At 39.9% G+C, this 25245-nt stretch overlaps 1 protein-coding gene and 1 long non-coding RNA gene across 2 annotated transcripts in view; one reads left to right on the top strand and one right to left on the bottom strand.

Annotated features, from left to right (window-relative positions):
* The window catches only part of LRRC3B (leucine rich repeat containing 3B), a 234364-nt gene that overhangs the window by 121123 nt on the left and 87996 nt on the right, over positions 1-25245 (top strand). The gene's annotated exons all lie outside the window — the stretch shown is intronic.
* Positions 20816-24969, bottom strand: LOC310895100. Its single transcript, XR_014580459.1, has 3 exons — positions 23919-24969; positions 23646-23708; positions 20816-23507 (listed from the first exon to the last, which is right to left on the bottom strand). It is a non-coding gene; the product is annotated as an uncharacterized lncRNA (long non-coding RNA).

The raw sequence follows: 25245 nt of genomic DNA, 5'->3' as shown, positions 1-25245 counted from the left end.
CAAAACATTGATGAAATTTTGATTTCTCAACAACACTGTGATTTAAACATGCTGAATTGTAATGATGCACTCATTAATGGAAATAACCTGAATTGGTTTTAAAATGTAAAAAAAAAACTAATGGGGAGCACTAATACTGCCAGTAGTTCATTTCCAACACGAGACCATTTTGTTCTCCCTTAAGTCTCTTCAGTATTCTAGTAGTTGCCTGGTACTCCTACTTCAATGGAAAAAATACCTAAAAACCAGTGTTAAAAATAAACCCAGGGCACAGGATGGGTGGTGCAGGGCAGTCCCTGTGGCTGAGGGGCAGCCTTTCTCTCTGGCAAGCCAAATGGCCTGGGGGAGCCAGCCCCAGAAAAGGGGCCCTCAGCCCCCCAACCCTCATCCTTGTCCACGTGAGGGCATCTTCCAGGCCGCTCCCAACACAGCCGCCTTTGGCCACGCGTGGGCCACTCCATCACAGAGGCTTGCTGAGGTCACAGTGGCCACCACTGCCCGTGGGCCCTATAAAACAGGCCCCCTGCAGCTGGCCCACCACTCGCTGAGCATCTCGGCCCTCTGACTGCCAGCTTGTGCAGCAGGAAGGAGACTAGAAGAGCAAGGCGAGCGGCAGGCCTCCTTGGTGTGCGAGGACAGCAATGCCGTCCGGTGAAGCACCAAGAAGGAATGCACCTGAGCAGAAGGAGAGGTGTCGTGGGCGGAGGGATGGCGCCGGTGGCACAAGAGACACCAGTGCCCGAGGGACCTCTGGCGCCCAGCCCACAGACACATACAGGCGGTATCATTGGCACCGCAACGATGCGGGGAACAGGCCGGCCCCTCACACACCCAGCGACAGGGGGCCTGGGCCTTGCCCTAGGAGCAACGGTGACGTGAGGCAAAGGTGGGAACATCAGGCAGACAGCCGCGGGGAGCACAGGCGTGCCCATAGTCTGGGACACAGTGCAGGACCCAGTAATGGCCATAAGCCAGATGGCACCGTCGGACCCATGCATGAAAATCAAGCCGACAGTGGCATGGGACCGAGGCGTGGGACTGGACGACCCCCTGGTTCGGCACCCTGGCCTGAGAACATTCCGGACAGAAGGCATCCCGTTTGGGCAGTCCTGGGCAAGGACTGGCTTACCCTTCTGCCTAACACCGTGGAGCCCATGGAGCTGGATCCACCAGATGTGGAGGAACAGATGGAAGTGGATCCACCTCTGCCAGAAGAGACCCGGCACTACTGCGGCATGTCTTTGTGCTCTGCCATCCGAGAGCACCAACAGCGTCGCAGGAGTGCCCGGCGAGCCCCCTACTCGTTGCTCAGGCTCCATCGCAAGCGTTAGCTTGGAGCCACCAAACACCACGGACATCCTGCAGGCTTTTCTGCAAGATGTCCTGGCAATAAACAGCTCTTGCCAATTCTCAGGGATTGTGTGAGTACTTCTTTTTTGGGGGTAATGGTCTAAAGTTGCTCCAGGGGAGGTTTAGGTTGGATATTAGGAAGAACTTCTTTACTGAAAGGTTTGTTAGGCATTGGAATGGGCTGCCCAGGGAAGTGGTTGAGTCACCATCCCTGGAGGTCTTTAAAAGACGTTTAGATGTAGCCCTTAGTGATATGGTTTAGTGGAGGACTTGTTAGTGTTAGGTCAGAGGTTGGACTAGGTGATCTTGGAGGTCTCTTCCAACCTAGGTGATTCTCTGATTCTGTGATTCTGTGACTATATAAGTTAATATATATATATATATTAAACAAACAAAAACAAACAAACAAAAATCACTTCTGGAAAACAAGCTCTCTTTCAATTTGAATGCCAATGTGAATGAACGATGCATAGGCAATGGTGGGAGTATAGGCTTAGGTGGCTGGGGATGCTTCAAGGTAGGAACCATTCCTGAAGCAGGGCAAGGCAAAATGCAATGAGAAAGAGAGTTATGAGTTATGGTATTTGCCCCAGTTGTACAGTCAAACATTCCCTTTAGAGACACTGTGAGGCAATTAGAAATAATATTTTTTGCAGTACTAACAAAAAACTTCTTTAGAATATAAAGCATTAACTTATTCCTGAAGATTTCCAGACAAGATCTGTCTTTCTTCATTGCAAAAACACCTTCTTATGGACTATTCAAACACAGTCCTCTCATGGAGAATCAGAATTGTTGTTTGATAGTTAAGAAGTTAACTTCAGCTAAATCTGTGTCTTTTAACGGGTTCTTGGAATGAATATCACAGACATTTTATTTAAGATTTGCAGCTTTGCTATAGCTTTGAAGGCTGGGTCATTAGTGATGTCATTGTCATGGGTGTGTTCACTTTGATACTGTTTACAGCTCATAGTGATAAAACATAAAGAGACGGATTTCCTGAGGCATCATTTCAGTCTCAGAACATGATCAGACTAGGCTGCTCCTTGTTCTCAGCTAGAGCTCAGGGTCTCAGTTTTAACACATAATGTTTCAAATAATCTACTCGAGAGACTCTGGCCAATGCATCTGAGCCATTTTACCTGAAGATATGTATTTTAAATGAGAAGTGGTGGATGGTAAGGTTTTCTCTGCAAGTTTTTTTTTTTTTAATTATTATTACTTATTTGGATTCTTGATATTTCTGGGATGGGAGTTCTCTGGAATGTTGAATGTTCATTTTTTATTTTTTTAATGAATACATTTAAATAAGCTATGCAGGCTTCTGTAATTTTGTTGCTACTGCTCTAACAGTACAGATTGCTCATGATATGTGAGTGCCTACAGCTAGTTGGAAGCATGGCTCCTAATGTTGATTATAAATCTAAATTAATAGAGATCCATGATTTATGTGTATATGACGTCTTAGTAAGCACTCAAGAGGCAGGTTGTTTATAAGATAAATATAATTCTATTAACTTTCATAAATATCCTGCTCGCTCCTTTGGGAATTCAAACAGAGCATGTGCGTATGTAACAGCATAGCAGTAATGCATATAGTGATGTGGTTTTAGGAGACATAATTCTGTTTATTGTCTATAACATATTTTATTGATAATTATTCTTGTCTCTGTGCCAAAACAGTTAGAAGATTGCTAGGAGTTAGGTCAAGATGGCAGATCTTAATAAGTATGACTGTGATCCCTCTAGAGAGAAAATATTTTTTCTTTCTTTTTTTATTTCTTTGTAGTTTTCCTTTCCCCCTATAGCAGTGAAAACAAATGATTTCTTTTTTTCTGTATGTAAGCTCTACTGACAGTAGAGCTGTTACCAACATAGAGACAAAGAATAAGCTTTTATTTAAGGCCCCAGATTCAATATATTTGGGCTCAATTGTAGCTCTGTCATGGATTTTGCATTTGGCCTCTGTCAAGTCCCTTAATTTCCCTGTTGAAATTCCTCATCTGTGAAACTGAGTAATAATATTAATTTCTTTACCTACTCTATCTAGAAAATAAACTGTTTGGGACATTGACTGGCTCTCTGTGTGAATATATAGAGTCTAGAAAAGTGGGGGTTGGACCTGGGTGGGGAAGAACACTTTTTTAAAAGTGACATGTGATAAGAAGGACCTAGTCCAAAATCCTGCTGTGCCATAGACTTCTGTCAGTAAACAAGGGCAGTGAGGTCTCCTGATCTTGAACACATGCTAGAAAGCCTGCTGAGCTAGTTAATGGTGCCCCATTATCTAAAGTGTTTATTGGATTCATTAGGCACTGAAAGCTGCGGATGAAAAACAGGGGTATGGTTTAATCTCATTCCTTAATTAAATGTTCAGTTCCTCCCTGTGATTCTACATACACAGTTTCAACATTATGAAGCAACATTTCTTTGTGGCAAAAGATATATCTAGGCTGTTAGGATATCCTCTGTAGTCCTGGAGATTGCTTCCGAGGAGTGTCTTCCTAAATATTCTGCTTTAAATGTAATTGTCTGACTTTTTCCTCTGAGTAAGCGCATGCTGACTGGGACTGGCTAGACAAGCCCACTGTGCAGAATTGATTTTCATGTTTCGTAGGGTACTGATGATTTCAACGCTTTTACTGTGAGGCTTTTGCCTTCTGATAGGCTTTCAGACCAAAATCCCAAGCAGCAGCAGTAAGGTGATCTGCATGAGAGCACTACCTGTCAGCCTGAAAAGAAAAACAACTTGGAGCTCTCATGATTGCTCAGAAAAATAATGACTTTCAAGAAGCAAGTGCAAAAAGTGAAGCTCTCAAAAAAGAGAGCAACTAAATGTTTTAAATAATAATTTTAGCCCTTTTTGTGACTTTTGTGTTTTTATGGGCTGATGGCAACACCTGTCTTTATGCAGCACGCCTAATTTGTTGATTTAAAACAACTAACCTATAGTGGGATTGATACCCAGCAGCGGGAATGCTGTTTGAATACAAGGCTTTTGAAGACAGATGGGTTGAATTATTTGTTGAAGAAATACCGCTGACTTCAACCCAGCTGAAATTGCCTATTTATTCCTACAGAGTATTTTGAAGAGGGCTGTGCTTTGCAGCCTGACTAAATGAGAAAGGTGGGATAGTCTGTGAGCTGCTGGGAGGTTTCAGTTAAACTGTCCTTTGTTCTCCCCTTTTAGCTCAATCTATAACGTTCTTATCCTCTTGTTTACTACTTTTTGGCATTCTTCTGTTCTGCTGTGGGTGGGTGGGATGATGACGACCACCACATCCTGCAAATGGTGTACATGCGCTGTCAGATTTAGGATTTCACAGAAATTATTTGCTCAGGTTTCCCATGATCTATTATTAAAATGAGGTTACGGAGAAGTAACTATTCTCACGGAAACAGAAAACAAAAGCATCTAGAAGAATTTTCTTGTCTGGAATAGTGACAAAAAGGTGGGGTGAACTTATCAGAGCCCTGTGAAGTGACGTCACCAATATTTTCCTTAACATGCAATGGGAATGAATGTTTTCACTCTCTTCAACATACATCATAAGACTTAAATTTTCATAGATTTCATGCTTGTCATGTCTCAGTAAGTAAACGTATGAGGCAGTAAAGTGTGATAACTATCTCAGTACATGTCTTTCCACCCATCCTTGTTTAAGATCTAGAATTATTTCTCTTAATATTTTCTCATTTATTTATTTTCCCTGCAGGTACATTTATCTCTGTACTCTTTCATGTGTTAGTTGCCTAGGAAGGTCATATTTTTTGAGCTCTTTAATGCAAGCTGTCACCCCTCCCACATATTAAAAACATTTAATTAAACACAAGGTAATGTTATTTTTAATATCACATATTTCACGGGGGAAAATCACAGCCTGTTATGTTGTGGATAAAGACTAAGTTTAGTTTCATTAACTTCTCAGAGGTCTGAGTGCTCTTCTCCAGCACTGGGAAAAATTTTAATATACATTGTATTAAGAAAACAAGTACTTACCCAGATAATTTACACAGACAGTGGATAGTGTGTGTTGGATACCAGGAATGACAACAAAACCCTGTAAGACTTTTTTCTCCTGTATCCTAGGACATCTCTTTATCAAATTTTCGAGCCCTTGGCAGGAGTCACGGAGACTGCATGCATTCTTTGGCTCATGTCTCCTCTTTTGAAAAGTTCTAAAGGCTTGAATGACAACAGTTTGTCATCCCTGGTGGAAACAAATTGATTCTCAATAATGAGTGAAGAATAGTTTTAGAAATATTGTTTTAAATTTCCTATGATAAATCTCTGCTTCTGAACATCGCATTGAGCATGAGAAATATTGAAGCTGTATCTCATTATTAGAACTTGTTTTTGCTCTTTCCTTTGTTTGTTTTATGGTTTTATGGCTTAGAATTGATTAACATGGCTTTCTTAAACTCTTCCATTTTTCCACATCCCCTCAGATGTTTTCTATTCTCTCTCTCAAAAAAAAAAAAAAAAGAGAATTTTGGGCTAGGTTTTTGCACAGGTTAAGCCCTGTGTAAAAGTATGGCAAGACTGAATCTCAGCCCCAACCTGCTGCACTCCTGAATAACAAATATATCTCAGTTTCTACAGTATCTTTCACTTCTAGACTGTGCCCAAAGAGCTCAGTGACACTTGCTATGCTCGCTGTCTCACAACCTTCCCACAACCTACCTTGTTTTCAGTGGCTGGTACTGTAGAAAAGGTAGTGGAAGCTGAGCTTCAAGATACGGGGGCATGATGAATATGTACAGTTCCTACATGGATTTATCTTCTTCAGGTGTGTAGTTTACATGCTGGGACCACAGCGGGTCTGTTGCTGACTGAGAGTCTGGCTGTAAAGCTAAGGTTGGTGTGCAGTTGGTGTTGGCACATTCTCACTTCATTTTAGTTGTGTTGCACTGACAGCATTCAGATATGCTCGTGCAGGATGAGGTATGCTAAGATACATGACCAATGGGGAGCTAGGATGGCTATGATAGATATCCCTCTCCTTTTCCCAATCCATACAAGGGCATTGAAGATGGTTATAAAAGACTTTTCGGACCCTAGGAATAGTCTGGCCTGCATCAGTGTGGGCCTCTAACTCCTTGGCAGCTACTGCAAGGTCTGTTAAATTCCACCAAGGACAGAAATACAGCAATAGTTGTGTGTGGCTGGAGGAGTCACATTAATTAGGTAGGAGAACAGTGGAGTGAATAGCGGTTTGGATCAGCTACCGACTCTCTAATTCACAGATGGACTCTTCTGTGTAATCCATACCTGCAGGGCAGCAGTGATGAAACAGGAGAGAATTCAGGCAAGAGGTCTCTGAGACTGAAAGACTGTGGGATGTTGGTGTTTTTTTATTTTATTTTTGTGTTTGAGGAACAATTTTTCATGTTCTGTTCGAATGTTTTGAGCATTGAAATGTTTTAGAACGTTAGGTCCTGCCTGGCCCTTTGGGTTCCTGTGCATCAAAAACTGATGCACAGAAGTGACACCTGTATTTGTCCTCTGAGTGCACAGCTGCTCCTCATGGTGTGTTGCACTGGTGTGGGGAAAAAGTGGATATGTACTTACCTGTTTAAGTGCTTATCAGTATAAAGATTGTATTAACAATATGGATATTACTCTGCCAGACTGAGGATATGGAAGATGTAGACGTGTTAAGAAGAGAGAACACTTTTCAGATTGACTAGTGATAGATGATCAACATTGATCAAATGTTAGAAATTAATACCTGATCAGAAGCATGATGACTAGAAGCACAGCCTCAGAAGCAGATGTGCACTTCCCCACAACGGTGTCAGTTATGGCCACTCAATGTTTGCCTTTAACTTACTAAAGAGAAAAGGACAAATCTTGCATCCCTGGAATAGATACAGAGTTCCCAAAGGCACATGTGTAGCTGTAGAAATGCTTTCCCTGTGTTGGTGCCATCCCATCTAAACCCATGCCCTCAGATCATTCTTCACACCTAATAAAGAGTTTATTAACTCTCTGCATGAGGCATGGTAGAACTTTTCCTGTTATTCCTTGTTAAATACGAATTATCAGAGTGGCTGTGAATGGGGCGTTTCAATAGATGGTTAGAGTTTCAGAAGAAACCTGGATTGCCAAAGTGGTGAATGAGCACAGGAAAGGCACATAAGGTTTTAAAAAAATTAAAAAGATCTTCAAGTAAATTAAACAGTAGGGGAAAAGAAGGCTGCAAAAGAGAAGCTGTTTCTTCTTTGTGAGATTTTTTTTTTTTCAACCAGATTTTCATCATACTTTGAAATAGCCTAGAAGCAGGATGTGGTCAAATCTTGTGTCAGATTCTGTCAAAGTAATGACGCATTAGAGAGTCAGAGTTTCACACTGCACTGTCTGTAAAGTGCAATCTTGCATCTATGCTGCAGTCGTGCACTTTTTTTGTCCCCCAAAAGACAGAAAAAAAAGTCTTTCATCTGATTTCTCTCCTTCTCTTCCTTCCTTGGGTAATATTTTTTTAATAGATAGTGACAGTTTTGTGCTTTGGATGTTTAGCATCTTCACTGAGAAAATCATGGCAAATTTTTGTCACTGGGATAGCCTAAGGATCCTCTTCAAAAAGAGGTGAGTGTCTGAGTGGATGAGAAAAGTGAATCAGTTCATGTATTAGTCACAAAGGTCTAATTCAGCATTGAAAACCCTTGAAGTATAGGTAGGAAGCATAGGAAGATTCACGCTTTAGTACAAACTGAGCCAGGTCCAGCAACCAAACTCCTGTCTGCAGATGCACAAGAAGACAGTAATGGTTTTAAAAGCAGTTAAAGCAACTCCTTGGGTGCTTAGCAGGTATTCAGTGAGTCAATGAAAATTAAGAGGAAAAATTCTCAGGAAAATAAAGGTTTTTATCCCTAGTCAGGAAAGATTTAGCTATTTCCAATTAAAACACTGAAGGCTTATCAGGTCAGGAGGAATCACTGAGACAAGAGGCAGAAACCACTTGGATCCAGTAGCTAAAATGATAACCTTGCCTGCCAACTGTAAAACAACCAGAGATTCTTGCATGCTTTTTGTTACGTCAGTCTTTTCTTAGAAAGACTGAAGACAGCTTCTTCCCTGCGGAACGTCTGACATTAAGCTGAAGCACAAAATGGCAGCTTCTGATCCAGAACATCCTACCAGTTCAGAAAACATTCTGCCCAGAAAAGAGGATCTAGCAGGTTCATCATCAGTGTGTGTACTGCCACACTGACCTTACCATTGCACAGTGCTGACATCCTGCGTATGCTCTGTTATGCAAGTGTTTTTACAACTTCTGAGAAGTTGTAAAAGACAGAGATGTGAGAGAACTCTAATTAGAACATTCAAATTTATTTAAATTCTTCGCATTCTGTGTTTTTATCATTTTAAAAGGTTACATCATTCTTGTAGATAAGCTTGTCACTGAAGACTTCTGAAGTTTCCAAGAAAGAATGACTTATTTCCTGTTTTCTCTGTAATATTGCCTGTAATAATCCGTTGGATATTAAATCCATTCATAATAATATTCATTCAGCACTTTTAGATCTTTCACAGTAAAATTTTGAGAGCAGCTTTGCCTGCAAATGCAATTGATTCCTCAAAAACGCAATGAAAGCAATATAAGGGGCAATTTATCACCTTGAATATCTACCAGAATCCTGTAGGTTTTACTGTCATCTCCAATATACTTTCATGGCTTTCAGCTTTGCCAGAAATGCTTTGGTTTAGCCACAGGTGCATACTCTTTCTATACTGCTGTTTAGCTTCATCTAACCAGAACACATTTGAGTCGTGAAACAAACAAACAACAACAAAAAAAACAAAAATAAAGCCTTTATTTTTTAAGAAAAAGTATAAAGTAGGATATTTTCTCACTGGTATTAAGAACTTTATCTTGAATAAGTTGAGTTTCTAGGACCTCAGATTCTGTTGTCTGAGCTGTGAGGGAAGAGATGTTAGGGATTTCCTCACCAGAAGAAGCTTGGGTAAGGACGACTTTTGGGGTGCCTCAGGCTGAATGATGTCACATTCTGTGTCCAGGATGCTCTCTGTATTAATCTCTGTATTAATTTTTATCTTCTTGATTTGCTACTTTCAAACCCATTAAGTGCCTTTCAGTTTGCTATCAAGCATGGTTTAAAAAATAAAATAAAATGTCACTCTCAGCAAGAGGTATATGCTTCTTTGAGGGGTAGATATAATTTTTAACTATCTTAGGTGGCCACTTTTACTGTTGTCTTATCCCAGTGGTTTCAAACAAAATATTTTTAAAGAACAAAGGAAAGGTTGTTCCTTTTATACGTATTGAGGTCTTCAGAAATGATGGGTTTACCTTCATCACTTCCTGCCCTATTATGCTCTTTGCAATTGTTCCAGTGCTAGAAGTTAGGTTTTAAAAATAACAGAACCTACTTTCCGATGGGAAAAAGTATTTTGGAAAAGTGGAAGTTGAGTAAATAATGAGGGTTCTGAGAGAAGAAAAGAAAGAACTGGCTCTAAGGAGAATCAAGAAGATTAAAAGATACTTGGTTCCAGACATTGCACTCTAAGGATTAGATCTGTTTTATTTGTTATTATCAGGAAGGTTCTGATTTTATAAAAGTGTCTGATGGAAGCTTGCTGTTCAACAACTAAATTCAGGAGTATGTTAGTAATCTGCTGTTGGGGATGTTAACTAGATGTTACTTACCTTGTTCTTTTATGGCTCAATTCACCTCACCTAACTAATCTCTTCTTCCTCCTGTTGACTTAACTCAAAGAGCAACTCTTCAGGAAAAGCCATGGGGCATTTGTAGATGGAAGGGTTTGTACAGTTATGACATCAGTGTGAATGAAATGGCATTGCAGAATCTAGCACTTCTTTTATTCTTATCATTTCTAATATAGAGTTGTTTAAGCCTAAATACAATTAATGGCTGTTACAGACATCAAGTTATGATCTGTTTAATGACATAAATGTATGTGCTAGGATCTTCAAGTCAGCCTAGCAGTCTGGCTTATGGCCTTTTACATAGGAAACCCTAGGTCAGGTTTAACTTGTAATTTCTCTTCTCCAAAATTTTCTGAACACTTTATTTCCTATCAAATGCCTAAAGCCATGCTAAGGTCTAAGTTTTACCTTGACTTTATTAAATGTGTGATTATCTTAATGTAAACTATTTCTAGTGTTATTTTATACTATGAATAAAATATACTATGTAGTTTTATATTTTATGATACGTAATATACTAAAGGCTGATGTGAGTTATGGTCAGCTTCAGTGTTTGTCTTAGATTAGCCTGACTAAAGACAGGCAAGGTTTATTCTGTCTTTATTGACTAAATAAAGTTTTATGCCATCACAGCTCTTGATGTGTCCCTGTGTGCTCCGTCCTCTCTCACTGCATTCAGCAGTGCATTCACAACATAGCAGGGCAGAGAAAAGTCTGTAGTATCAGTAAGGTGTTGACAGAAGCCTATTCTCAAAGACCAGGGCTGAGCGTATTGATTGGTAGTGGTAGTGTTTGGCAACATAGGTAGAGGATGCAACAAGGGAACCAAAGAAACTATCAGGGGCTTCATCCTGGCAAGGCACAAAGACAACTACAGCAGTTTTTAGTTTGTTTGTTATCGCTTGCAAGTCATTGGCTTATATCTTTGTGACTTGGATGGTATTGCAGCTTTGATAAAAGTTCTTTCATCTGCTCTCTTTTTAGGCTGCTGGATCATAGTCCTGCCATTTTAAACTCCTGTGTTCATAAGCTTTGCCTCAGCCTGAGTAGATTGTATTTTTACAAGGCCTTTTTTTTGGTGTATTTTAGAGCAGCAATCCTTTTGTTTCATTGTTACCAGCTTCCTTGCACTCTTGACTGTTCTTTGGAGATGGGTCAGGGTCTTGGTCCCTGCAGCAAAGATACCAGTCAAACTTAATTCCCTTCCTTTCCTTGTCTGCCCCAGAGCTAAAAATGTAAGCTTTATACCTCTGCCTTCCCTAACTATATTTTCAGTTCTCTCTTTCTTATTAAATTCTCATCCAGTTATCACTTGCCTTGATGTTCCCATTGAGAGGATGATTTGTCATCAGGTAACCTTTCTGTCTGACTAAGAGGTGGTCGCTAGTGTTCTATGTTCTTACCAGCTTTGTGCTAAGCAGAAATATTTTTCACAGTCTCTTTTGTGGAGTTCAAGTTCTATATGAGAGCAAAATACAGTGGAAAATATAGCCAGACCTACATTCAAACTGAAGAGTGCAATTTTATGTGAATACCTTGAAAGGCTATGCTGGAACAAATCCATAAGCCCAAGCAAACCTCCAAGTGTGTCACAAATTGTCTTTGGAGAATGACATTATTGTGGTCTGAACTTAACTTTCTTTTGTCTTTTCACAATAATTTATAAGTCATGAATAGGAAGAAAGGAATCAATAGTCAAAAAAAAAGAGGAAAAATAATTGTGTGGTAATATATACTCACACTTGCTTTCTAATTTCTCTTTGTGCTTGTTGCCGGTACTTTTTATTTTAGACATTTGAATTATTCCTTCTAGATTTCCTCTAATAGTGGGTTAGTTGCAGTGTATGCTATGTGGCCTTATTTTAGACTTTTAGCTGTACTTCCAGCAAAACACACTGCTCAAAGTGAGGAGAAATGGCCTTAAATAATGCAATGTCATTAGAGGTCTCTTGCCTGTGTTCATTACTGCTGATATTTTTCAGGTTTCTCACGTTGTGCTGTAGTGGTAAATGCTCCCTTTGTGCATCTGACCTTTAAAACATTCATTAAATTTAATGAGTTTAAAGTGTAAATGAAAAAAGTCTTGTGAAGCACAATCATCAGGACTCTTTTAATAGGAAAAAAGGAATAGATTCACAAATATTAACAGCTCTATACAGAACTGCTTTGCACTGTTTCTACCTGCTGTGATATTCTATTGATACAGTATGCTCAGGCTCATAAAAGCATAAGGAAAAATAACAGCAGACACTTGAATACTGCTCTACCTGTGTGGTATGAGAGAAACTGCTATTTTTCAGTCTAGCAAGGCATTACTTATATCCACTAGCATCCACAGAGTCTATTACAAGAAGAAAAAAATGTATGATCAGAAAATGGAACAAATGAAATATCAGGTTTACTTTTTATTTTATGAAAAGAATTTATCCTCTACTGTCTTAGTTGTGATTACCAGCAGTTCTTCCAAAATATGCCAGTGCGATAAACTATGAAAAAATTACTTGCTTGTCCTCTCTAGAAAATTCTTAGTGTTGCATCAGGGTACCATGACACACCAGACATTTTGGGAGTGGAGCAGGAAGTGCTGTGTTACAGTGAGAAATTGCTTCTACAGTTTAACTGTGGAGGAAATCTCCTCTTCCTTGTGCCGATGGGGTCTTTGCAAACTTTGAAACAGTGGCAAATATTTTACTCCACACTACTGGATTATTCATTCTGTGTTCAAGGAATATTTTATCCATTTTATTTTGTCTTGACCGTTTAGACTAAACTCCTTTGGGACAGGGACTGGTTTGCAAAAAGAAGGATCATGCTCAGCTAATTACAGATTTCCTTACAAGGGAGTGACTACTGCTTATTTCCTTGAGAATCTTGAGAACAACAAATAGGGATTTAAAAACAGACCATGCATGGTAATGAGATATTGTTTACTTATTAAGGAGAGAGGACCAGTCATATTCTTTAAATATTTATTTTTTCATAGCCTTTCAGATCACAAAATGAGAAGAATCTTTTTGAGAAAGATAGATTAGGTTTATGTAGGTATTTAGAAGACTAAATATGAGCATGTTGGCACCCTTCTGAGGCTTTCATAAGAATGTGAAACAAGACAGTAAGAGAGAAGATCTCTCAGAGTAATGTTTTGAGTGACTTATTTAGTATGGGAGAAATCTGAAACAACAGAGAACCTGTGCTATGTCCATACAACTTACTAAGTTTGATTGGAGGTTATACATAATTATTGGCTTCTCCTAAACTTTTGCAAATGACACCTTGGCCATTTAAAACCCTTTGAGAACTCTTAAGACTCCTGAATGGTATTTGCTTTTGCAATGTTGTTACATTTAAGTATAGAGGCATTTTTTCATTTGACACCTTGCAAGTCCACCACCTAGATAAATCGGCATAGCTAGTGTATCAGCTTTTGGGGCTTTCCAGACACAACAGTATTTGTTTCTCTTCCACTTCCCACCAGTTCTGAATCTGACAGTGTAGTATGAGCCAATCCTTTCATATCTGGGGAGGCTTTGACTGGCTTTCATGCTTATAGCTCCAAGTTCTCTCTTATATCTTAAATCTATGATTTTTTTTTCCTGTTTTTGATCTTGTACTTGGGAAAAAGTTGCTCTGACTTAATCTTACAGGAGATTTATGAAAAAGGTTTCTATATGTATTCAGTAAGGGTTTTGTGAACTGGCTCAATAAAGCTCAAATAGCTTTATAGTAGATATTGTCTATTCCATAATACTGCTCTGAAAATAAACTATGGCATTATACTGGAATTAGCTAGCTTGCCAGATGACTTCAGTCTTTTTTTGAATACATCGATTAACATGTCATTTTGCCCTTAAAATAATAATGGCATTCTGGAAAGAGTCTTTAACTTTAAACACTAAAGAATTGCTCAATTCACCTCATTAGTCTTCAACCTTTCAAATAGAATTGCAGAATACATTAAAGATTATTTCGGCACTAGGTCATCATCTAGTTGAAACTATTATTTTCATGGTTGTTCAGTATTTTAATTATTTACTATTTCCTTTGCTTATGTTATTAGCAAATCTGGAACTGAGGAAAATACTATTGACATGGTAAATCAACAAGACCAGCCAGATTTTTATATCAACTCATACCTTTTTCAGTTGCCCTCAGTCTGGGAATGAGTAGCATAAAAAAAAAAAAAATCAAAATTCTTTTTCATGAGGTTTTAGTGAGTGAAGCAGCAGACAGGAGACATTATGATGCCCTGATTTTAGTGAGGAGGTAGTCTCTTTGCTTTCCAGGACCTAGTGAGTTCTGTCAGCCCTGGTTTGCCCTTTCCGTTTTCCTAGGAGTGGTGTTAAAATACGATGTTCCCCCTCTTTGAGCTGCCCCCATACTATTGTGTCCTCACGTGAAGTGCTGCAACTTATTCTCTATATAAGTCTTTTCTGAGGAGTCCCAACAATTTTGTTAGCTTCATAAATATCAAATGGCTTTTGGTTCCTGCATAACTGTTTTACCTTACACCTTTCCCTCTTTTCTCTTCATCCCCTCAACCCACGTGTTTAATGTCAACTTCTTTTCACTTAACACAAGATATTCTTGATATACCATAGATAACATCATTATTGTCCTTGTATTAGTGTAAAAAGACAAAAACTTTGGAAGTATGAAACAGCATCGCATGCATTTTCCATGCATCCATTCTCTTCTGCATCTACTGCTGTTCTCCTTAGTATGGCTATTTTTTAAGTAACTAATAACTTTAAATCCCTCAGTTATTCTCAGTTCTCTCTCTTCCATCCCTTTAACGAGACAGTTTCTTTTTATAATATAAGCAACTAGAAAAATAGATAGTGGCTGAAAATTAATTTTTATTCCTCTGTGTTGGAATAATTTCCTTTGGGATACAGTAGCCAAAATGTGCTCACAGCTTGCACTGGTAGAAAAATTGAATTTTTTTGCTGACATTCATGTTGCTTACTAATGGCAATAGAGTTACTCCTGGCTGATGCTTGAGTAGAAGGAAGCAGCCTTGCCAGAATACATTTGTTTAAAAATAAAAATCTTTCAGCTCTTTCTTATTTCATATTCTCTTTCTATTTTATTATTTTGTTATGTTTAATTGCCTGACTCACTTATCTGCACAATTCTATTAGTCTGATCAGGGCACTTTGAGTTTTCCTCTTCCCCCCTTCTATTTACTGTTCTTCCTCTCTGGCCTACCATTATTTTAGTCATTAAAATTTTTGTTTCCTTTCTTCAAATCATCCATAACAGGTGATCAATACTTGATCCCAACATGCTCCTGCAATCAAATCAACCTTGGTGGCACTGACTCCAGTCCCACTTATCCACACAATGAGATTCTGGAACTAGTTTTTGCCCTGCCAGACAAAAACTATATTGTCTGATGATCTTCCTTTCAATGAAGCAAGCCAATGGCAGAGTAGCCATGGATGTCAAAGGAATGGCTTTCATTAATTTTGTGGTGATGATCTTGAGGAAATGCTCCTCAAGAAGTTGCATGGTTCTTCTGCTACCTCTGAATATTGATTCTGTGACAGAAACATCATAGAGAATGGTGATCCATGTCGCCAGCTCTGTCATCACCAATACCGTTTACTGGATGGGTACCAGTCCTAAACGCAGGCTTTATTAGAAAATTTTCACTTATATCAGCCAGGTGCTCTTGTGCCCAAGAGGCAGGCCTTTCCCTTGACCTGCTGTTATATATCCAGGAAACTGTGCCTGTGGTACACTAAATGGTTAGGAAATCCCCACTGTACTTTGGTTATACAATAACCAGCTGGCAGGGACTTGTGCTCAATTTTTCTATACAGTAGTGACATGATTATAACTATGCAGTTCAGGATTTATTTAATCACTGATGTAATTTCTTTCAACAGAATGGCATATGTTTTATTTGGAAAACCCTGAACAATATGAAATTATATTTTCCTTAGCCAGATGATTGTTAGTGACAGACTGGCAGGAACAGTGCTGTATTCTGTGGTTTAGTACTGCTCTGATGAAATAAATGGGAGGACGTTGATTTTTGCTAGCTGAAGATTGGTCCCACTACTTCTGCTGTATGGCAGGAGTAGAGGCGAAGTTCTTTGGCTGCCAGGGCTTAAGCTGAGTTGCTTCATAACTGCATCTGCCCCTAGGGTAAGCACTGCTGCAGTGGCTTAGCAGCACTGGTAAACTGGGTCCCCCAGAGCTAATTTGGTGACCCACTGCTGAACTTTCCAGAAGGAACTGTGCCCCTTTGCAAGCAAACATGGGTTTGGAGAAATGAAGAGACTTGCTCTTATGTGAAACCTGGCATACTAGATGCCTCACAGCAGATCATCCTCTCCTATTCTACCATCTCTCCTATTTCAGGGCCTAGTGTTTAGGTCTCCCCACATCAGGACTCTGACAGGCTATCACAAAATCCTGCGGGCTACTCCCTCATTTCTTGAAAATACCTTTATGCACTAAGCTTTCTGAGTTGAGTAAAGTAACTTCAGTCATTAAGGAAACCAGGGTATTTGTTAATACTTGGGGAAAAAGGGTGCTCAGTAAAAGTATGCAGTCAGAAAACTCTCAAAACAGCAGTGTGGCATAGCCCTGAGGGTTCTGTCCAACTTGTCCCACTTCTGGTTAGATGTCTCCTCGTGCAGGTGCACAGAGAGCACAGTGGGGTCATGGGGGACAAAGGCAAATGAAGTCAGGGCTCAGGGGATGTGGGAGACTCACAGGGAAGCGCAGGCCAGCAGGAAGATGAGTGAGACATGTCTGCAAGAAGGGCCTATTGTAGCTGTTTGGATCAGTGAACAAATCTGGATATTCCCTTTTAGAAAGGCAAGAACAACCACAAATCCCCTTGGCCAGGAAGGACCTACACAGGAATTATGCCTGTCTTTAGTCTCTTGGCTCAGAAGTGGCCACCAGAGACAGGTAGATGGTAGCCACTATGGTCTTCATGAAGACAGTGCTTTGTGCCTCACCTTGGCAGTGATCAGAACCCAGATTATCTTTGTCTTTTCAGGAAATGTTTCACAGTCAAATCCCCTCAGCTAAGGAGATCTCAACACCTGGGCTTTGCAAGCAGCAATGTCTCAAAGAAGCACTGCTGCTAAAGAGCAGTTTGTGAAAAAAGGTGATGTCAAGTGTTGTCACTGGATTTGCATCCACTGAGACATTTGGTAAAGAGACAAGTGTTGACTAGACAAAAAGTGGTGTGTAGGGAGGTCAAGGATGTGATCATGCACAGCACTTTCTGCAATACCCCCAAGCTCCTTCCTAAAAAACAGGGGCAAGGGCCTGTTTCACCCTATTTAGTTTTTTAAAGGTGCATATTGTCTGTCCTTATTTCAAGCAATCTATGTCATTCAGTGAGCCTAAGCTGCAATTTGCATTGCCACTGTCCTAAACCAGGAACGAGAACAGAATGGTGTGGGAGCTGAGGCCAAAATACTGCAAAATCCAGACAGCTTTGTATATTTTCCTTCTCTCTTCCTGAAGTATGCATCAAATTAAATTCACTCAAAAGTTGACAGACTTGTCCTAGATCAAAAGTTATGAAATAGAACTATATGCTTTCAAATGCACGCAACAGCATTGATTTGCAGCTCCTCATATAAAATCATTTTTATTTGACTTTCTGTATTCTGTGTCTGTCCTAGGCAGAAGTACAAATGTTCTGTTAGGCTTGTTTTCTCCTCTTCGAGCCATGTCTACTATCAAAAAAGGAAGCAAGCAACCACAGCAAAAGCAACAACGTATGATTCAGATTTCTCCAAAGTTATTGCCTAAAAACTAAACGTAGAATTACATTTCAACATGATTTCAGCAGTTTTATGAATAACATTCACTGTTAACCTCCATAATTAGGGTATAGTTTCAGCCTAGTGTAAACTCCCAAAATAAGAGAATCCTGTCCCTGAGAGTTTTCAGGTCATCGACAGAATGAGAAAAAGCTCTGCAAGAGGAAAAGCAAAAGCTGCAATGAGAAAGGGGAGAAACTCTCTCTTCCATGGACTTTGTTGATTAATATATAGCAGACACTGCAGGTAAAACAAGTCTTCAAGCAAAATTTGAAAGTGATAAAAGGGAACTTATTTTATGAATCCAGATAAGAAAGGTTGCCAAGAGGTCTGTGGGGTGAAGAGAGAGAGATGAAAGAGAACAAAACGAACACAGCATTGATACTGATTTGGGGTTTGTTCTTCAGTCTTACCTCTACTTTATTTTTTTATGAGGATATAAATAATCTGCCATGAAACTTAACATGATACCTGCAAAACAGTGCCTTAAAGCTTGTTCTAACCCCCTCCCCCCTTAGTCATTAAAAGTGTATGAAAAATGCAAATCACTGAACTTAAAAACTTACAGACTCAGTAACTGAGGTAACGGGTTTTTGTTTGTAAGAATAGCATAGCATTCTGCAGCATAAACCTTCAATTAATCCTCTGGTGCAACCTACGATGATAGACTGGTTGGCATTATCAGGTTCTGTTTTAGCTGTACCGTATACACAATAAGTTAAAAGTGCTTCAGGCAGTCAAAATGACATGTTTGAAATTTTGTGTTGTTTTTTTATTTTTCATTCAATCATGCTAACAGGGGAAAGAGGGGAGGGGGAGAGAAGATGAGAGGAAACCCACACAGGTTTTTAAATAGATTTTTGAAAGGCAATGTACTTTATTTACGGATTTTACTGTGGCTCTTCCACTGTGTACGCATCTAATCCCTTCAGTCCTGCTGCTGTATGTGGGTGTAGGTAGAGATCTTTACCTAAGGCAAGCAAAATGGTTGTTGGTGGGAGTTGTGCAGTGCTGGAGCTTCTATAGATTCAGATTATGCATAAAGGCTTAGTTCTGTCTGGCCAAGTTTTGATGCTTACCCTAGATTTGTGTTTGGTGCAGAGGGTGTGTATGTACTGTGGGTCAGGGAGAAGCCAGGCTGAATCCCTGTTTGCTCAGGCAAGACCTGGACACGTATCACCCTTTCTTCCCCTATATCATGGTATAGTGATGATACTACTGTGGGAAATCCATATAAGCCACCAAAGAGGCCGCTTCCGGATAGTCAGGATAACCGGTCATGCTGTCCTCAGTGTTTGCCTTTGGGATGCAACCATACCTGACACAGGTTTTGTTGATAATCCCCATAGGTGTCTGCAGAACTTAACCATATGCTGGGCAAATGTATGTCTTTGGACTATGAAAAGGAGCTTGGACCAAATATATTACTAAAGTAGGCTGCTCAAGCAAACATCTAATGTTAGCTGGGGAAAAAAAAAGTTGAAAATCTGTCTTTTGAAAAAGAATACGTATACGGAGAATGATTCACATCATGTCTTTCTCAGTGCTTAATCCTAGTGGGCAGCCTGGAACTGAGTCCTGCTAACATCGAATGCATGTTTGACATAAGAAAGTTGCACTCAGTGTGTCTCAGGCATGATGGGGATATTTCTTAGTCCTGTTTTTACTACTCACATAACAAACAGAAGCGTGTTTCTTCAGTTTTTGTATGTCCTATATTTTCTCAGCCAGGATTTCCTTTCCCACCTTTTTCAACAGCTTTTATCGTTCTGTATTATTTTCTATCTTTAGACTCCTCCTACTCTTATTCACTAGATACACAGGTACATATGCATTTTCTGTGTGCTGCAATGGAAAGTACTGCTTTACGTTAACAGGGATGTTTGCATACAAGAGGACAAGAGTCCTTCAAAAAGTTTATTTTATTCTTTAAAAAAACAAACAACAAAAAACCCTGAAGGCCCTTAAGAACGTGTACTAGGTGTTTTTCATTCAACCACTTTAGAACAGTGGTACTGAAATGTCCCAGAGGGATGGCTTCAGAGAGACAAGTCTTCAGTGTTAACAATGCAATGATGGCAGTTCCTATGGCACTTTGGGCACGATATTACTACTATGTTGTGTTTTGGAACATGACAAAAGAAAGAGAATGCTTGCAGCTTTCTAGTATTGTCAGAGGGTAGTGGTTATGGTTTCTGCAATGTGGGCTTCTCAAGCTATTCTGTGAATGATAGTACCTCGGGGGAAGTGCTGGCATTACCTTAGAGAAAATGAACTAACAGAGCTGCAACCATCTTCCTCGAAGCATTATTTTTAACAAACAACATTCATCCCTTGCATGGCTCTTCCATTGCTGGAACACACAGCAGGTGTTGAAATGCTGAGACATGTTATGTTTTCAGGCATCTGTGAAGATAAATTTGTTGCAAGCCTTGGTTTTTGAGGCAAGTGCCCCCAGGTCAGGAGATGAAATATTAGTCCTCTGGTTTGTTGGATGTTCTCTGTGCAGCTAATACAGATTTTAAAATAAAATTGCTAAAGTGTCTTCTACTGAAAAACAAACTTGCATAAAAATCATTTCTAGATTAAATCTCAGATTTCATTTCTGTTTTTGTTTGTTTGTTTGTTTGTTTGTTTCCCCGGATTGCAGTATGGTCTGAGGCATTTCATTTTATATTTAGTATTTCTGTAAAGGATAAACTCTTCTGTTGTGTGTGATTTCAGGAAGGTTTTATTTTCTTTCAGCATTTTTGTTTCTCTATTAAGCTGGGCTAATCAAAGGTATGGATTTAGTGCTCTTTTTCTCCCCACGGAGCAGAGAGAACAGTACATGCACCTACCACCTGCAATTGTGATTACAGCCGCACATATACCCCTTTCTCATTTCTCTCATAAGTAATAATTCTTTTCTTCCAACCTTTATCTTGTCTCCTCAGACTATTAACACTATGGGGCAACAATATCTCTTTGCTTTGTGCTTTTACTGCACCTAGAATAATGGGATACTGATATGTCTTTTAGTTTCTGGAAAAAACTGAACCACAGTGAACTGTGTAATGCAAGAAAAGGATATGTTTCCAGCTAGCAGGAAAACTACCAGATAGACATTATTTTGTCCATTCAAGCAATGGAAAAAAAAAATTGTTCACTCGTTCAAAAGGCTCTCTTTCTGTTATATTACTTTATTTCTTTTTTTTCCTATTATGAGTTGTCAAACTGCTGCCTGAAGCAGCATCTAGATTTCTAATATAATGACCATGTCATTAAAGGTCTATTTCTATGCCCCTGGCTATGTTCTCATTCTCTTATTTCCATTCACTTTTTATCCCCCTCCTGTTCCTTTTGCTGTGTGAGTGGTACTGACCGAGCTACCAAGACACTCCTGTCCCTGATAACCTAACTAGCACGATAACCATCAGGGAGCTCATTAAATGGCTAGCTGTCAAGTCCCCTTGTGCCATCTGTGTTTGGTGCTGTGGCATATACAGATTGTTTTAGTTTAAATAATCTTTATTCTCTGAAAAATATTGTAAAATAACAGGCACAGTCCTTCCAGGTTTCTCCTCCAAGGGTTTCATTCATGAATCCTACCATTAGCAGGCAGAAAGGGCTGACAAGTGTTAATCTGGGATAGCTCATGTATCCGTGGTCCTTGGCAAGCTGGAAAGAGCCTATCCTTTCAATGTTTGATCTCTGTCCCACTGGTATGAGAAACTGTGAAAATGTTAATGAGAGCTTTTTGTCATCACCACCACCCACCTGGTTAGAGGGAGAAGGGGGAAGCAGTGGTGGGGTGGGAGCCTCTGTCCCTACATGCTCCTTCATGCCGGCCTGGCTATATGGCAGGACCAGGACAGTGAGATAGTGGGAGAGCTGATCTGGCAATTGTCTCCCTCATATATGTGCTCACAACCTTTCAATATGACAAGTGGATGTCTCCATTGATAAATTATGTTTGCTCTACATCTAAAGTATCCCTATAGCATTGCCAGCAGTGAAGGGAGGCATTCACTGCTGAATGGGCATTATCAACCTCATACCATATGTAGTCTTTTAAGTTTCAGAAGAAAATGAGCTATTTTGGAGGGGAAAAAAAAAATAAACCTGTGGGGGTGGAAGGAGTGGGTGGGTCTACTATTTATTCAGGCAGGGATAGATGAAAGCTGTAGGAAGAGGATCAGTGAAGTCTGGTGTCTAATGACATTAGGTTCCTTTGAAAAGAGCTTAGGTGTGCAGTCTCACAGGTCTTTGAATTTTACAGGAAATATTTGCTGTGGTGTCAGCCACATGCTTCAATATTGTTATTTATTATTTTTTCTACTTGTTCAGTCTCTGTATGTAGTTTTATGTATTTTTAGGTCAACATTTGCATATTTAACCCAAGATGACTGAAGATGAGATGTAGTGAAACAGGGCTGGTACTGTTGGGTATGTTTACTATTTTTGCTTGCAGAAAAGGAAGAAAGCACAATATTTAAAAATATCTAGAGGTCTTGAATGTTGCTTTTGCAGGAATCATTGAATGCTGCAGATGAAGTCTTTGATCTCTGAGAGGCTCCTTCAACTAAGCTTTAATGAATGTGTTACCTAACTGTCCTTTCAGGAAGGCCATGATTATTACTTTGTTGTGTAACATTTCTCAAACTGAAATGATGCAATTCTTCACCAAAAATGTTTGTTCTGTTAGACTTCTGGCTCTGATCTGCAATGAAGTAGCATCTTCTGTGCTGCAGGAATAAAAACAAATATTGTGTTAACTGTTGTTTCTGAATGATCGGTGTATATAGATGGGCTTCCTATTAGATGTGTTAGCGTGTGGATCACAGAAAGTGTCAGTTCACCATTTGACCTGGCTGAATTGCTGAATTTCCAGTCTGTGGGAAGTGCAAGCAGACAAGCAAAACCCGTGGAAATGCTCAAGCACAAACTGTCCAATGAAATATTTTTCCTGGCAGTTTCTGGGTGGAAAGAGATGAGTATCAGCAGAAGGTTTGTGGTGCTTGCCCTCAGTAGATGCACAGGAGACTTGTGAAGCTCTCCTAGAGCAAACATTGCTTCCAGTCAGGCTTTCAGGGCTTCCAGACAAGGAAGTCCCAGAGCAATGTAGAGCTGCCACAGAGCCTGGAGCAATCCATGAAATACACAGTCGCAGTGGTTCCTGCACCAAGCCTTGAGCAAGAACCTAAGTGAGATAACAGAATAAGGAAACCTGCCCATGACTGTCAAAATGCATCAAAACTGAATGGTTCTCTTGAAAGATTTGGGTTTTGGGAAATCAGCGTACAAATAAACATACAAAAGTGTGCTTCATGAATCAATTTCTGGTTAGTCCTACTCATAATTGTAGGCCTTAACTCTTGACACTGCCTTTCTAGAGATGAAAGTCTCTGTAACTGCTCTTCCCAGTCTGCTAGCTTCACTTTCGGATGATGCTCAGCATGCCTATGACAGAACAGATCTCACAAAAAAAAAGAAACTTTTTTTTTAAAGTTTTCCACTGATGATTTAGTATGTTGTATTTACTGCTTTCCAAAATTCTTTAAATATATGTTTTAAAACATCTTCAACTTCAAGGCAAACCAGGGAGCACAAGAGTTGTGTTACTTATGAGATTTATGCTTCAGTTTGCCGCCAGCCAGACGGATTGGTGACTTACAGGTGAGGGAGACTAGAAGAGAAGCAATGAATCACAGGGCAGCCCCCATTAGAAATGCCTCCAAAAGCTCAAATGAATAGTTTTCTTAACAACCATCTATTCAGGGCCTCAGCCTGCAGCTCCCGCTCTGCTCACTTTACTTCATCTTACTTGCTCATGAGGAACAAAGCACTTGGCTTAGCAGATTTGTCAGCAGCACTGCACCTCCATTTTCTTCCAAACAGCAATAAATCCTAAAAGAGAGCAACAAAATGTTCTCACACATCATATGGCAAATGATGGCCCGAAGTCAGGGTGCGATATTTACTCACCAGAAGGGAAACGTGTATGTGTGCACGTCCATGCAGAGAGAAGAAGAAATAGTTATATTATTTGTCTTTCCCCAGTAATTAAATATTAAACCCTCTGATCCTGATTTGGTACCTGTTTATCTGGTCCATCCCCAGCAAAGACTTCACTAGTGTCAGGAGCGCACACTGGGGTGTGAATCTAATGCTTGACTGATTATTTAATATTGCAATCAACAGAAAAGGAAGTTTTCATGCTAAAAACTGCATTTGGATTACAATCCTGATTTTTAAAAAGAGCTGCCTCAGTCACAGCCATGAGATCTTGATGTGTGTTACCCATCTAGGAAGCCTCAGTCTATCTTCTTATATCTTCAGTACATACGTGGTGCCTTTGTGCGTGTTGCTGAGGTCATGGTGTGGGAGCAGCAGCCTGGCTTTGGTGTGGCTGCCTTAGGGGCAGCACCATGGGAGAGGAGCAGAGAGCTCCTCTCCTCTGCCTCCCACCACAGGCTCCTCATGCAGGGAAGCCTTGGCTCACTTTAATGTCAAGGAGATGGCAACAAGATAATTCCTTTTAAGAAAAAAAGGAAAAAAAAAAGCCTCTCCATATGCTTTTTTCTATAGGAAATACCAAGGGAAACTCCTAAGATTTTAAGGAATTAAATTGCCCATAGGCAGCTACCTGAGGGTTACTCTGCCCAGGTCTGAGACACCAATTAAGCGGCAGTGTATGCAAAGTCTTTCTGGCAGTTTTCAGAAGAGCTGGAAGCTCTGTGCTTTTTCTTGGTTGCTCTCCCTTGTTGCTGACTGCTTAATCCAACCTGGTTCCTTTGTTGCCAGTACTTACTCTTTCTGCCTTGCTAGCACTAATGGCATCTGTTCCTAACTTACTTGCGTGAACCCACTTTTGCTCTTCCCACTCTTTTCCTGGAACCTGTCCTGTTCTGATGCCTTTTTTGATGACTGCGATCTTGAACCCTGTTCCCATCCATTTCATCCTTTGGACTGATGCCTTTGTGAATTCTTTAGCTCCTCATCTTGGACTGTGTTGATCGTGGCCTCTGTCACTTGCTTCTACCTTATAGCTAGTACAGCTTGTAGGTTGCACTGGCTGACTATAAGCTTTATTGCCTTGTCCCAGTAAAAACTGAAACAATCCTTCTGTAGTTGCTCCATAATTAGGGTTTCCTGTGCCTTCCTCTTTCACAGCAACTACCAGTTACTGGTAATAAGGTGTGGATAGAGCACAGTGCTTTGATCAGTTATAGCAAACACCTTCATTCTTGTTTTGCATGGCTATTAATTGCTGTAATACTTGAAGTCAGATAGAAATAATGAAGTCTTAGCTAATAAACTTGCAATATTATTTAACTAAATGTCCCTTGTATATTAAAAAAAAAAAGTTGTCCCACTGAAGATGAAACTAACCCAAGAGTTAGTTCCAACAGTGAATATGAATA

Source organism: Anser anser, assembly GCF_964211835.1.
Source record: "Anser anser genome assembly, chromosome: 2".
Taxonomy (NCBI): domain Eukaryota; kingdom Metazoa; phylum Chordata; class Aves; order Anseriformes; family Anatidae; genus Anser; species Anser anser.
The sequence above is the reverse complement of the archived record's forward strand: the minus strand, read 5'-3'. Positions and strand labels throughout refer to the sequence as shown.